Source organism: Schistocerca americana, chromosome 4 (genome assembly GCF_021461395.2).
Source record: "Schistocerca americana isolate TAMUIC-IGC-003095 chromosome 4, iqSchAmer2.1, whole genome shotgun sequence".
In the NCBI taxonomy this organism is placed as follows: Eukaryota; Metazoa; Arthropoda; class Insecta; order Orthoptera; family Acrididae; genus Schistocerca; species Schistocerca americana.
The window spans coordinates 503,593,360-503,607,935 of record NC_060122.1 but is presented as its reverse complement, the minus strand read 5'-3'; the positions used below and the strand labels follow the sequence as shown (position 1 = coordinate 503,607,935).

The 14,576-nt window shown below is 43.9% G+C and overlaps 1 protein-coding gene across 1 annotated transcript in view; it reads left to right on the top strand.

Moving 5' to 3' along the window:
• LOC124613962 (laminin subunit gamma-1) overlaps positions 1-14,576 on the top strand; it is a 1,180,138-nt gene that overhangs the window by 29,978 nt on the left and 1,135,584 nt on the right. The window lies entirely within an intron of this gene.

Below are 14,576 nucleotides of genomic sequence, written 5' to 3'. Positions count from 1 at the left end.
TGTGGCTGTAGTGCACTGTTGTGGTTTGGTCTAGCTGTCGCAGTGTCCGCATGTAGCGCTTGCTGGTATTGTTATTCTGCATTCGTCTCCGCACACAGACCAACTGTAGTACACCGTGTTACCAGACGTCTGTGATAGTGTAGTGTTGTAGGAACTGTGGCCATGGTGTATTCGAACTCTGAAAAGGCGGAGATGATACTCATCTATGGCGAGTGTCGACGAAATGCAGCTGAAGCCTGCAGGGTGTATGCAGAACGGTACCCGGACAGAGAGCATCCAACGTGCCGCACGTGTTTCGGTGGTTGGATGACTGGGGTAGGATAAGGACACCCAAGTCACCGAAGTGACGTTCAATTTGAAAGGCTGGCACCAGGCCATAGAGCCACACGAATTTATTATTACTCTCATCTACACACCTAATTAAGTTCGTATGGAGCGCTCAGAGCGCGAGTCCTGTTCGAACGTGTTCGCTTTTTTAATTATTATTTTCTTAGCAGTACTTCGTTTATAATGATTACATCACCTGCAGAATGTCTGAGGTCACTATTAATATTCTCTTCCCGTCATTAACACACAACATGAAGACAAATGGCCTCAAATCACTTCTCAAGAATACGCCGTATCGATGACATCCAAGATAACTGCTTGCGTCCTGCCTGCCAGGAAATCCCCCGTCCAGTCAAAAATTTCGTTTGATATTCTGTATTGTAGTACTTTCGTATTAGTGACGTACTGTCCGCCTGCGCAGCGTAGAGGTAGCGTTACCGCCTACCACGCAGGGGGCCCGTGTTCAATTCCCGGCAGGGGACTGGGTGTTGTGTGTCCTTCATCATCATTCTCATCGACTCGCAAGTCGCCGATGTGGCGTCACCTAAAAAGGACTTGCAATACGGCGGCCGAACTACCCCGAATGGGGCCTCCCGGCCAACAATGCCATACAATCATTTCATTTCAGTGTAGTACTGAGCCAACTGCTTTTCAGATGTCAAGAAATACTGCATCCATGCGAGTGCCTCGGTCGATGGCTTTCAGGAAGTCACGCGAGAAAGCGCGAGTTTGTTTTTTCATGTCAGATATTTTCTAAATCGACGTTGGTTTGCATGAAGAAGGAACGTTTTGTTGTAGAGGCCTTATTACGTATGAGGTGAGAACATGTTACAATATTCTACATCTACATCCACATACATACTTTGTAAACCACGTAAAGTGCATGAGGGAGGGTAAAAATTGCCATTATATCAACTTTTTGTCCTATTCCATACGTATAGTAAGCGAAGGAAAAACTAATGTACGGCACTGTATGTGCCTCAGTGTATCTTTACCTTATTTTCTCCGTCCCTACGCATGACATGCGATGTCGGCAGGTTTATGGTCGTACAGTTTTATAAATTTATCCTACAGGATTTCGCGAGATCTCCATCGTCTGGATTGCAGGGATTCTCATTTAAGTTATGCGAGCATTTCTGTTACACTTTAGTGTGGCCTTTGCCGAATTTTCTCGATACCATTAGTGCGTTTCTGAATTCTTTAAATGTCTGTTGTCACGTCTACTTCATAAGTAAAACAATACTCTGTAATATGGAAACAGCACTCTGTAACTGATCCAGTTTGCCTCTTATTTGCTATTTTCGTTACAGATGCACAGCATTTTCCTAGAATCCTTTCAACAATCCTATTGTAGGTCTTCCTTTCGCCTTCTCTGATACTGATATCGCCAATGACCAAGCCGCAGTAGTAAACCCGCTTCCCCGTCAAATCACTGATGTTAAGCACTGTCGGGCTGGGCTAGCATTTAGATGGGTGACCACTCGGTCAGCCGAGCGTTGTTGGCAAGCTGGGTGCATTTAGCCCTTGTGAGATAAATTGAGGAGCTACTTGATTGAGAAGTAGCGGCTCCGATCTCGCAAACTGACTTATGGCCGGGAGAGCGGTGTGCTGACCACATGCCCCTCAATATCCGTATCCAGTAACGACTGTGGGCTGAGGACGAAACGGTGGCCCGTCGGTACTGTAGGGCCTTCATGGCCTATTCGGGTGAAATTTAGTTTGTAGTTTTAGTTAGTACTAATATGGCGCGACTGTCACGTTTCGCGCGCGGGGTTAGCCGATCGGTCTAGGCGCTGCAGTCATGGACCGTGCGGCTGATCCCGGCGGAGGTTCGAGTCCTCCCTCGGGCATGGGTGTGTGTGTTTGTCCTTAGGATAATTTAGGTTAAGTAGTGCGTAAGCTTAGGGACTGGTGACCTTAGCAGTTAAGTCAAATAAGATTTCACACACATTTGTCACGTTTCGCATCGCTTCTCAGTATTATCCCGAAATGCTTAATCAATGTGATATTCTCAAGATATTTACTACTAATCTTGTAATCGGATACTACCGAATTCTTTCATTTGGTTGCGGGCATTATCTTCCATTTATGCACATTTAAAGAGAGCTGCTATTCGTTACATATTCGTTACACCAAGAGGGAAGATCGTCCAAGATTTTTTTCTGCATTTTCGTTCGATCGTGCTATGACGATTGTCCAACAGATGGATGTGAATGAAGCTAGGCGGTAGCTTTGCGAGTCGCATGTGCTACCCTTCTTACTACTGGCAGAGGGTCAGACAGGGGCGGCTATCCGTGTGAAAGTTGGCCACGTGCAGCGGGCGAGGAAGCGCGCCGTGTCGGCGTGTTTTTGCCGTTTCCCGGAGGGACGCCGGCAAGAAGCGGCGGGCGTGTCCCGGCTGCGCCACACACGTGCGTCGCACATGTCCGCCCGGAATGCCAACTGCGGCGGAGCTTTGTCTTCAGTCGCCGCCAGCCGCGCCGGCTTTCCCCGCTCTCTGCCTTCCTCTTCGCGACTGTCCAAGACCTAACGTCCGCTTTAATTCTGAGAGTTTTCTTAAAAGTATTGGGCGAAATGGGATCTGTTGCCACATGAACAGCGTGACAGAATTCTAACAAATTAATACTCCAGTATTTCGATGCTAGTGATATACACTATTTGATAAAAACTATGCGACCATTTATTGGTAGATACTACGATGGCCTGTGTGCGCCCTTCTCCTTAATGACAACTAAAACTCCACTGTGGTCACTTTCAGCTAGTTGTCTGAATATCTGTGGAGTCCAAATCAGAGAAAGGTAGTGATGGACGCTGGAGTCTAGAGCGAAGTCGATGTTGTAACTCATCCCAAAGGTGTTCCATTAGGTTCAGGTCAGAACTCTGGCCAGATCGTCGCCAAACTGTTCCTCTACAACAGTCGTTCCCAACCTTTCTTAGACCATTACTCCTGATTGCAATCAGACATTAGATGGTACTCCTCTCCCCTCTCCCCCTGACATCTGCCCCCCCCCCCCCCCACACACACACACACATTATCACCGCCTTTAGCACCTAACTAAAGTGTAGAACGAAAGACTTTTCTTAGAATACTTTTATTTTCAAAGCGATGAGAGCTGAAAGATACTTAATTTGTGTGTGTTTGTTTATATGTGTGTATAAGAATGAATGACGAAGGAATTCGTGGAGCATCGCAAGTGCTACGCACAACTCCTGCTCAGAAAAGAAAGCTAACTATCCACAGTGAGGGCACACACTTTTTACAAAACGTGTTTCCCCTGCATTGCTCCTCTCCATTGTGGCAGTTGGTTTACCTGCACAGTGCAATGTTATTTAAAATCAGTCAAGTTCAGATGTGTGCACTATACTTACTGCTCGTAAATCACTTCAGTGTTGCACTCCTCACCTCTGAACTAGCAGAAATTGGACGACTTCAGACTGCTAATGCTTTATGTCTAACCACTATAATAATAATAATAATAATAATAATAATAATAATAATAAAACTGTGTGCAGTGCTGTAGTAGGCCTTATATAGTTACTACTGTTTCGTGCTGTCCATTAATTCATTTATCTGTTTCGAAGCGAGTAAAAATGTTTTAAATGGATCTAAGCACTATGAGACTTAACATCTGAGGTCATCAGTCCCCTAGACGTAGAACTACTTAAACCTAACTAACCTAAGGACATCACTCACAGCCATGCCCGACGCAGGATTAGAACCTGCGACCGTAGCAGCAGCGCGGTTTCGGACTGAAGCGCCTAGAACCGCTCGGCCACAACAGTCGACTTAGAAGCGAGTAATAAATCAATTTCTGGGCTACTGTAGATACTATCTATAATTTGGAGAAGAAATTTTCTTGAGATATGCAGCATTTGATACGTAAATATCTCACATTAATCACCAGCGATGTACGGGACGAAACACAACCTGTGTGTACTGTGTGGACTATGTGAGGAACCTGTAGGCTCTACCACATTAGTGCTACTAATTAAGAAAAATTAATTATTGATAATTTATATAATCAAAATTAGAGTCTTAAGAAATTGTGGTAATAGTAATGATCTTTTGAAAATAACTTAGTTTCGTAACTGAAACAGGATCGAATCGTTTAGTTTTTACCCCTCAAAAAATTTCACTTAACCCCTCAGGGGTAATTACCGCCCCAGGTCGGGAACCACTGCTCTATTGCACGTAGTACACAATGCTGTGAGATGTATTGATGTCCTCACATTTAGCGTTTTCTTAAGCACAATAAGAGCGCCACACTCTAGCCGCGAAAAACGCACCCATATCACCATCTCCTTCGTATATCATTGTTGACACTACAGGCAACGCTCTCCAGGCATTTCAAATCACTTGTTTCCAGTCATTTACTGTCCAGTGCTGTCCTCTTTGCATCACGGCACGCTTCGTTTAGAACTGACTCACAAATGTGTGTTGTACCTCATTCGTTTAAACTCCCTACGCACACAGTGGTAGATGGTCTGCTGGTAGCTGTTCGAATTCTCGAGTGGTTCCTTCCGCTATTTTCATGCGATTTTGTACACCCTCCCTTCGCAGTGCTCGACGCTCACTGTCCGACAGTACATCAGGTCTGCCTCGTTTTGCTTTTGCTGTGGTTGTTCCTTCGCGTTTCCACTTCACAGTCACATGGAGATCAGTATACTTGGGCCGCTTTAGAAGAGATGAGCTGTCGCTGATGGATTTGTTAGGCAGGCGACTAGTCCATGTTGGAAGTCACTGAGCGTTCCTGACCGACCATTTCTGCTGTAACTGCTTCTCTATTAACACAATACACCCAGCCCCCTTTTTATATGGGTGAATCCGCCTTTCGCGACATCTGGCGTGAATTCCGCATTACATAGGGGTGTCGCAACACTTCTGATAAGATAACTTTTATTTAATAAAATTTCGTCGTTATGCGAGCTTGTTTTCAGTTGCTGTGAGTACGAGATGCCTATTGCGTCTGCCAAATGTCACTGGAATTTATAGCTGGATTTCGCAGCACAGCATACTCACAAGGGAAACCCCCTCAGATTTAGTGATAAGATGGCCCAGTGAATACACCGTCAGAAACTGAACAATGATCAAGCATGAAGACAGGAAGAAGATGTACTGAACTGTGAAAAACAAGCAAAACAGAAACAGTGAACGCCCCAAGAACAAGAAGTGCAATAAATAACACCCTGAAACAGCACTAGCGTCGTGGGTAAGTGGTTATAGTGTTGGACTGCCATGCGGGCAAGCCATGTTGAAAACTCCTTCGTACCATTAATTTTTCTTTTCACAACGTTATGAACTGTCCATCCAGTCATTGAAATATTTGTTCACTTTGTGTAGTCATGGTAGTTGTCATACTACACATTGATTTTAGAATTTGAGTCATGTGGTAAAGAATACGTTACCGACGCAAATAAATGTGATGAATAGTGGGAGCAGGCGAGATACCACATAGACGTCTCAAAGAAATGAAAACAACAAATAAATGGCTGGTAACTATGTTACAACAAAGGAATTCAAGAATCAAGACCTCCAAAACGGAACGCAACTCCAAAAGCGTTAAAAACGTATGTTTTGACAGAGCACAGAGAAACTGTGAAACTGTTGCGCTCATTTGTTGCAGCTTATGTGACGAACTAATACGTTTTCATCATTTCCTTGGGAGTGATCACATTCACATTCATACGAACATCTATATCGGGCAAGGAACATATCTCACTCACTTTTACGAGGCGTACAAATTAGACGAGTCGCGTCGGTAAGAGATTCCTATCATATGGTACACCGTCTGTCAGTAATGCCTTGTGTGAAATACCAGACATGTTTTCCGGTGGACGATTCGGTTGACTTGGAGCCTTGTCATCCATCGTTTGCGGCTCCCACTCGAAAGTCACTTCCTTTCAGCTGCTAATAGAGTAGCTGTGCAGAATCAACTGTCATGATAGGTCCCTACCTTAGAACTTGCTGTTGCAAACGGACGTTACACCACGATACGGACACAAATTTACATAAAGCGAACAGCGAAAAGAAAAGAAAGAGAAAAACACGGCTCGGCCACTTGGTAGTCCACCACAGTAACCACTCAGCTACGACGCCAGTTCTCTGCTCCGTAGCTCTATACTGCACTTCTCGTTCTTGGACCGTTCATTGATTCTATTTTGATTTTCCTTTTTTTTTTTTTACAGTTCAGTACACCTTCTTCCTGTTTTCAAGCTTGATCTGTGTTCAGTTTTCGACGGGCTGTTCTCACGAATGGATGCACAACAACAGCTAAAATCCTGGCGGAGGTTACCGGCAGAGCGTCACCTCGAAAGGCCAGGAACAAATTACTGGAAGGTGAGTTGAGAGCTCTAGTTGTCATGCATTGTTTACCGCTAACACCATATCGTAGACAACAGAGACTAGTATGGTTTATAGCGAGAGTCAACTAGGAAATTGAGTGGTATTCTGTGCTGTTTAGCGATGTGAGTCTTGCTTCTGTTCTCGGCGGTCACACCGACGCCAACGTGTCCGTATCCGACCTGGTCACGGGAAGCAGCAATTCCTAGACTCGTAAGTGTGCAGCTCCCAGAATCACGGTGTTAGGACGAACGGTATGTAACAGAAGAACACAACTGACTTGGTATCTATTGAAGGGATGGAGGCTGGGGGGGGGGGGGTGGGGTGTGAGGGGGGAGGGGTAAGTGCTTTCAGCATCAGTATCGCTCGTGTACCATTGATGACTACAAGACACAAAGCTTTACGCCTCTCCTGGGCTCGTCAACATCGAAATTGGACTGTTGATGACTGGAAATATGTTGTCTGGTCGGACGAGTATCGTTTCAAATCGTATCGAGCGGATGGACATGTACAGGTGTGGAGATAGCCTCATGAATTCATGGACCCTGCATGTCAGCAGGGTACTGTTCAAGCTGGTGGAGGGTCTGTGCTGATGTGGTGCGTGTGCAATTGGAGTGATATGGACCCCTTGATATGTGTAGATACGATTCTGACAGGTGACACGTACGTGAGCATCCTGTCTGATCACCTGCATCCATTCATTTCCATTGCGCATTCCGACGGACTTGGGGAATTCCAGCATGACAATGCGACACCCCATACGTTCAGAATTGCTACAGAGTGGCTTCAGGAACACCCTTCTGATTTAAAACACTTCCTCTGGCCACCAAACTATCCAGACGTGAACATTACTGAGCATATCTGGGATGCCTTGCAACGTGCTGTTCAGGACAGATCTCGACCCCTTCATACTCTTAACGGATTTATGGACAGCCTTCGTGTCAGTTCCCTCCACCACTGCTTCAGACATTAATCGGGTCCATACCATGTCGTGTTGCGGCACTGCTGCGTGCTTGCGGGACCCTACACGATATTAAGCAGGTGCACCAGTTTCATTGGGTCTTCGGATAAAGTCTAGTGTCCGATCCACCCGTCGGCTTTGACCAATGACGTCAAACGTAAGGCAAAGATGCTGCAATGGAAAATCTATGAATGGAACGTTCATACTCGTAAAGAACCGAATGTAGCATGCCATAAAATAATACATTTAACGCGATTACTATTTACGCGGGAATTACTTTTAAACGAGATGAAGATAACTGAAATAAATAAGAACACGAGAGCAATTACGAGTGCTTATATTATATTATATTTTCCACGTGTATTACAAAAACGATGTAAATAATGAACCATCGAATAGCCGGAATCGATAACTAGAAGCAAGCTATTTAGGAGGTCATTTCTAGTTACCGATTCCAATATTACTGTTTGGTGCGCAAAAATCTTATATCAGAAACGTGCTTAAAAAACAGTCGTGTTAGTGAACTACAGAATACGACTAGACTTTCCAAAAATGAAAATCTTTACACACATTACTGCACACTCAAAGAAATAAAACGCAAAAATGACCAAACCTTGGAACAGATAACTATACTACACGAAAGTCACACCAGCTACAGTAGCTCCAAAATAACACTTAGTAAAACCGATACGCCAGGAATGACAGTAAAATTAAGAGAAGTATAGCAAAAACATCGAAAAGGAAAACAAAAGTGGCTACATAAAAAGAAACTTACCGCATATGAACTTCCAAAGAAGTGAAAGATTGAGGCTGACAAGAACCAAAGACGTAAAAGATCGAGGATGACAAGAACAAAATAAGGACATCACAAGAAATAATAATGTTAGGAGGTCAAACTGTAACGAAATAAGTTAAATCCAGAATAACTAATGAAAAACTTAATAAGAAACACAAACTGACAGGCACGAAAGAGGTACCCGCCCTCAACCAGACGCAAAATTTTAAAATAATAAAAAAAATTAAACCACCAGTCAATCATATAAACCCTCCGGCAAAGACACAGAAATACCCCTTGGTCCACCATTACAACCAGAAAATATTAAAACGACAGAAAAACCTCCGCCCAGAGAAACCAACAAAGTAGCAATCGCACAATACAGTAACATAAAAAACGCAACGTTAAACAAGAAAAAAAGTATCAAACCCACCAACACCTAACTAACAAAACGAGGCTTGTACATTCTGCTGACTATTTTCATAAATGCAAGAGATAGACAATTACCTTTAGGAATGCTCTTCCTCGAACAGTATTCATCTAAATGGCCTTGGAACACTGAAATCCTTCTCTTCCCCCCCTCCTCCCCCCCCCTCCCGACAACAGATTTTACAACCCCCCAATACCCCTCGATAGTATTAGTACATGCCCCGTCTTGTAATCTTTAAACTGAATATTGTGATTCACGAACAAATGATGATAACCCCTTTCACCCAACGCCTTGTACGAAGCAAACCCATCCGACATGACTACGGAACCTTCTTCCACATATTCTTCTATTAAAGATGTCAAGACTTTCTTTGTCCGATTTGGTGCAGCCCTAAATACATCACCACAATCCCCTCCAGAAATTACTACCCCAAAAACCCAAAGCCCAATAACCTGATGCCCCCTTTCGTACTTTCTCTTTCCAAAATGTGACTGATCTACTTCAACTATAGCCCCTGGCTCCCCCAACGACCCCTATACTTTATAAATTGCCCACAGACTTCTCTACAAAACGAGAACCAGTCAACTACAGTGCCACACGAAACCCCTGCTTCTTGCATGACAGATTTGCAAGATTATTCATAGCAAAAATAGTAGGTTAGTATGACAATCACTTCTAAACTCAGCCTCGATTTTTCGAACCACGTCCCCCTGCGTATGGATCTCCATATGTTTTTTTTTCTGCAACTCCACATGTATTCGTCGGAAGTTCGTGATAATGGAATTTTCGTCAAAACCATATAATTTCCACACACACTGCGCTTACAAAATTCTGCAATGACACCCAATGATTGCAAAAATTTTATAGTTGATTTATGGTGAGTCATTTTCTGAAGGAGAATTTTCGCAGTAAACACAACTGACTCACCCATAACGAACAGCAAGACCTTATAAATCACGACTACTTTCATTAACAAAAGATGCCGAAAAGAAATTACGGTATGAAAACAAAACAATCTCATTGAATTTTTAATATACGCGCGTAACGTAATAACTAATCGTTTAACGTTTATTGACACCAATCTGCAGCACAAACAAAATAACATCACACATTACGTTTTTGGTCAAAGCCGACGAGTGGAATCGGACACTAGATTGACCCAGCTCTTCAGTGTATATGTTAACAGGGCAGAATAAATTGCTTGCTAACAATGGTACCGTCGCTCAGCAACGGTTCTCGGAGCAGGAATTTATTAAGGATATTGTTTGTGTGGAGACGCAGTAGCTGAATACGTTGGAACAGAGGCACGCCGTCGCGGTTCGTCTTGCTTGAGGGGCTATCCTCGGCGGATGTGCGGATCTAATTCCGCCTACTGGCGCGCGGTCTCGTTTATCACCACTAAAGCGTGCCACGACCCTGTATGCACAGCGACAAGGTATGGCAGTTGCCTAGTTGGCTTCCAGCTAAGTTTGTCTGGCTGCTTGCACAAATCGAGTGCGATTCTGTATATGCACGTCTTGTGTTTATGAAGAAACAAATTGTTCCTTGTGACTGCTTTGCACTAGAGTTCCAGACAGGGAAAAGGACAATTTTTCTTTCCAGACGAGAAACTTCTCTTCCTCCGATATATATACCAAAATAATGTCTACTTCTCGTACAATTATTTCTGTACGTATCAGGATTTCTATTAGAAAATAGAATTGTGCAGTTTTCGGTAATTTGGAAGAATCTTTGGGAATCGATGTCAGAGCCCCACTGCGAACGATATATATCGAACGCGCGAAATGACGGAGGAGACGACGAATGACGAACGCGACTCTCGCAGCGGCAAGTTTGTGTGTCGTGTCAGTGACACTATTAGTAACAGAATTTTATGTTTCATCGCTGTATGTTTGCAAATAGTATTACGATTTTATGTTTTACCGCTGTATGTCTTCAATACGTTCGTCTTTTGTCGTCTCTTTCATCAAGTCGAGCGTTCGATATATATATACTCGCAGTGAGGTCCTGACATGGATTCACAATAAGCCTTCGGAATTACTCAGTTTTCTTATGTTGCTGTTGTAATTTGATGCAGATGTCCACGCTAGTCTATCCAGCTGTCCAGTTGAAGCCACTACATCTCTGCCTGACTATTGCGACCCACGTCAATTTGAAGCTGCTTACTGTATACAAGCTTTGGTCTTTCTCTACAATTCTAACCAGCTCCCCCCCTCCCTCTCCCCCCGCCCCATACACACACACACATCCCTTCATTACCAAACCGCTGACTGCTTGAAGCCACAGGAAGCGTCCTGTCAACTAACTGTTCTTTTAGTCAAATTATGCCCCAGATTTTTATTTTCCGCTGTTCAATTCAGTACCTCGTCATTACCCATCTAAGGTCAGCATTCTTCTGTAGCACTATATGTCAAAAGTTCCTTTACTGTTCTTGTCTGAACTGTTTATCGCCCACGTTTCATTTTCGTACAATACTATACTCCAGACAAATACCTGCAGAAAAGACTCCCTAACGCTTAACTTTATGTGTGATGTTAGCAAATTTCTGCTTTTCAGAAACGCTTTTTTTGCTATTATGAGTCTGCATATTATATGCTCTCTGCTTCGTATATCGTCAATTATTTTGTTTCCGAAATAGCAAAGCTCATCTGCTTCTTTTGATGTCTCATTTTGTGGAATTTTCTTACTTGTTAAACAATTGCACCCCCTCGTGTTCTTGGAAGCTCGATACACAAGCACTGTTTTATGAAATAGCCTTCTTCCCACAAATCTGTTGATAGTAGATACGGCAGTCTAGGCGAGCTAACATACACGCTGTTATTCACATGGTTTCTTCTATGTAAAGAGCATAACGAGAACTGGTAGCGAAGTATCATTGCTGCCTCCACTTTTTCCTTGCTCTGCGATAATCTTTTCGCCATTGCATTCTACCGTATTGCCGTTCTCAGTAACTTGAAAAGTAGTCGTCCTGTAACTCTCGGTTAGGGACGCTCGAAGTTACTTTTACGACTGAAGATTTCTATGCGACGAAAATGACATGCAATGTTCTGTTCCCTAGAAACTCTTCAGTCCAGTTACATAGGTGGACTGATATTCTGTACGGTCTTATTTTCTTCACTATGCGACACTGCGGAATTTTATCGATCGCCTTCCGGAAATCACGGAAGACGGCATCGACCTCGGCGCCGTTGTCTACTGCTTTCTGCGTCTCGTGGACGTAAAGAGCGACATCGACTTCACACAGTCGTTGTTTTCGGAATCCATGCTGAGTCCAGCAGAAAGAGATTTTTGGTCTCCATTAATGTCATAACACGGAAGCATAAAACATATTCCGAAGTTCTACGACAGAGCGAAGCCACAGATATGGGCCTAGTAACTCATCCCAATAACAGGAGGAGACTTGTATTCGAGAACAATTTTGCTGGTGCATCATCCCTCTCAATCTTGATCATCCGTAAGTCGGGATGAGTTACAGTGACCACCACAGGAACCAAATATATAAGTCAGAGTTAAATCAAGTGTTGCTGATACATTGTAATTTCTACTGCAAATAGTCTATTATGTCGGTTCGTTTACCAGATGTGCTGGTAATCAAGAGCCAAATCATTGTTGGCAAGCCGATAAGTTTGGTGGCTGTGGACCGTGTGTTTGTTTTAAACGTGGTGCAACAAATAATTTTGCATCACGTGAAGTAGTATATACCAGGCTTAGTCTAGTAAATTTAGATTGCAAAGGTTCGTCTTTTATGAAGCGCGCAAATTTGCATGTAATGGCGCCTGGTTGGCGCACAGATACACACATCACTAAACTGATCTCCTTCCAGCTTCAATTACACTGTAAAAAATAAGTCTTGTTACCACTAATGATAAGGATTAGCAAATTGCTTTGAATGCGAAACATAGACAAAGGTGTAGATTACAATTATTATTATTCACCTCCTTAAAATGTAGTGCACGGGTGCTTACATGCTAAGCAGCTGCGAGCAAGAAGGCCAACGAAAAAGAAGTGAAGACAAAAGCTAGGAGGCGAATCGTGCCTCACTTGGTCACAAAAGAATGTCGTAATTCTCATCAGCTATTGGCGTACAAAAATACAGCAGTACCTGTGTTTGACGTTGAAACAATTACTTACAGCCTGAAGAACCTGACGTTCCGTGTGTGTGTTCGGCGAACCTTTTTAAAAAAGGAGTAACCCGCTCTTTTGTCCACTCACTTGGAACGCTTTCTCACTGCGGCAATCTACGGTACTTTTTTGTAGGGAGCACATTGTGCTCATGAGGGAGCGATCTAGATGGTTGTACAACAATAAACTGGTAGCCAAGATCGCAGGAATTCTTGTGTCTTAAGATCTGATGATGGCGTCTTTAGTTTCGCCGAAAGCGGTAATCATGGAATAAAAAGAATTCCTGCGATCTTGGCTACCAGTTTATTGTTGTACAATCTACGGTACATTGCTGCTAGAAGAGAGCAAGTTCTGTGTGCAGAATCGTACTGAAATGACATCATTACAGTGGCCTTTTCTCTCTTGATCGGTTTCAGTTGCTTTTTTATTCCGTGATCACATATTTCGATATACACTTATCTATCACTTTCACGTTCGTGCGATGATTTAAAGAAGGGCTGACAGTACGATCTTCCTCAGTGAAACAGTTTTGGAAAAAGTAGTTTAGTATTTCGGTCTTCTCTCTGTCATACTGCGTTTCGGTGGCACTATGGATAGTAACCAAAGCGGTCCTACTATGAAAATAAATGGCACCATCGACCATCGCTCCTGGTTGTCGGGTTGTATGGTGAGCGACAGTCACGCTCGTATCTCACTGCTGTCCGGGCGTCTCCACTGGCCATCGGGGCTCACTTTGAAGCGGGGCTCATCAGTGAAGAGGTCTGTACTCCATTCAATGATATTCTAGGCCGAAGACATGTCTGCAGACACTGTAGGACACCGGACTGACTGTCACCCTGCACGCCCCCCCCCCCCCCCCCTCCCGACAACGAGGAGTGGTGATCTGGGGTGCCATTTATTTTCATGGCAGGACCTCTCTGGTTGTCATCTGCGCCACTCTTACAGCACAGCGAAACGTCGGCGATATTCTACGCTCCGTTTTGTTGCCCTGCATGGCAAGCCATCTTCGGCTTGCATTTCAGCAAGATAATAACCCCCCCCCCCCCCCCGCACACGGTGAGTCTTTCTACTGCTTGTCTTCGTGCCTGCCTAACCCTACCTTTGGCCAGCAAGTTCGCTGGATCTCTCCCAAATTGAGAACACTTGGAATATTATGAGCAGATACCTGGAACCATCTCGGGATTTTAACGATCTAACGCGCCAATTGGACAGAATTTGGCATGATGTACCTCAATTTTTTAAATTGCTCTGAGCACTATGGGACTTAACAGCTATGGTCATCAGTCCCCTAGAACTTAGAACTACTTAAACCTAACTAACCTAAGGACATCACACACATCCATGCCCGAGGCAGGATTCGAACCTGCGACCATAGCAGTCGCGCGGTTCCGGACTGCGCGCCTAGAACCGCGAGACCACCGCGGCCGGCTGATGTACCTCAGCAGGACATCCATCAACTCTGACAATCAGTGCCAAGCCGAATAAATGCTTGCATAAGAACCAGAGGTGGACCAACTCGTTATTGACTTTTCCAATTTGTGAAGCTATTTCCCTTGAAATCATCCAGTTTTTCTGAAATTGAAATCATTTGGATTTTCATTGCGATAATTCCTTCGTGGTG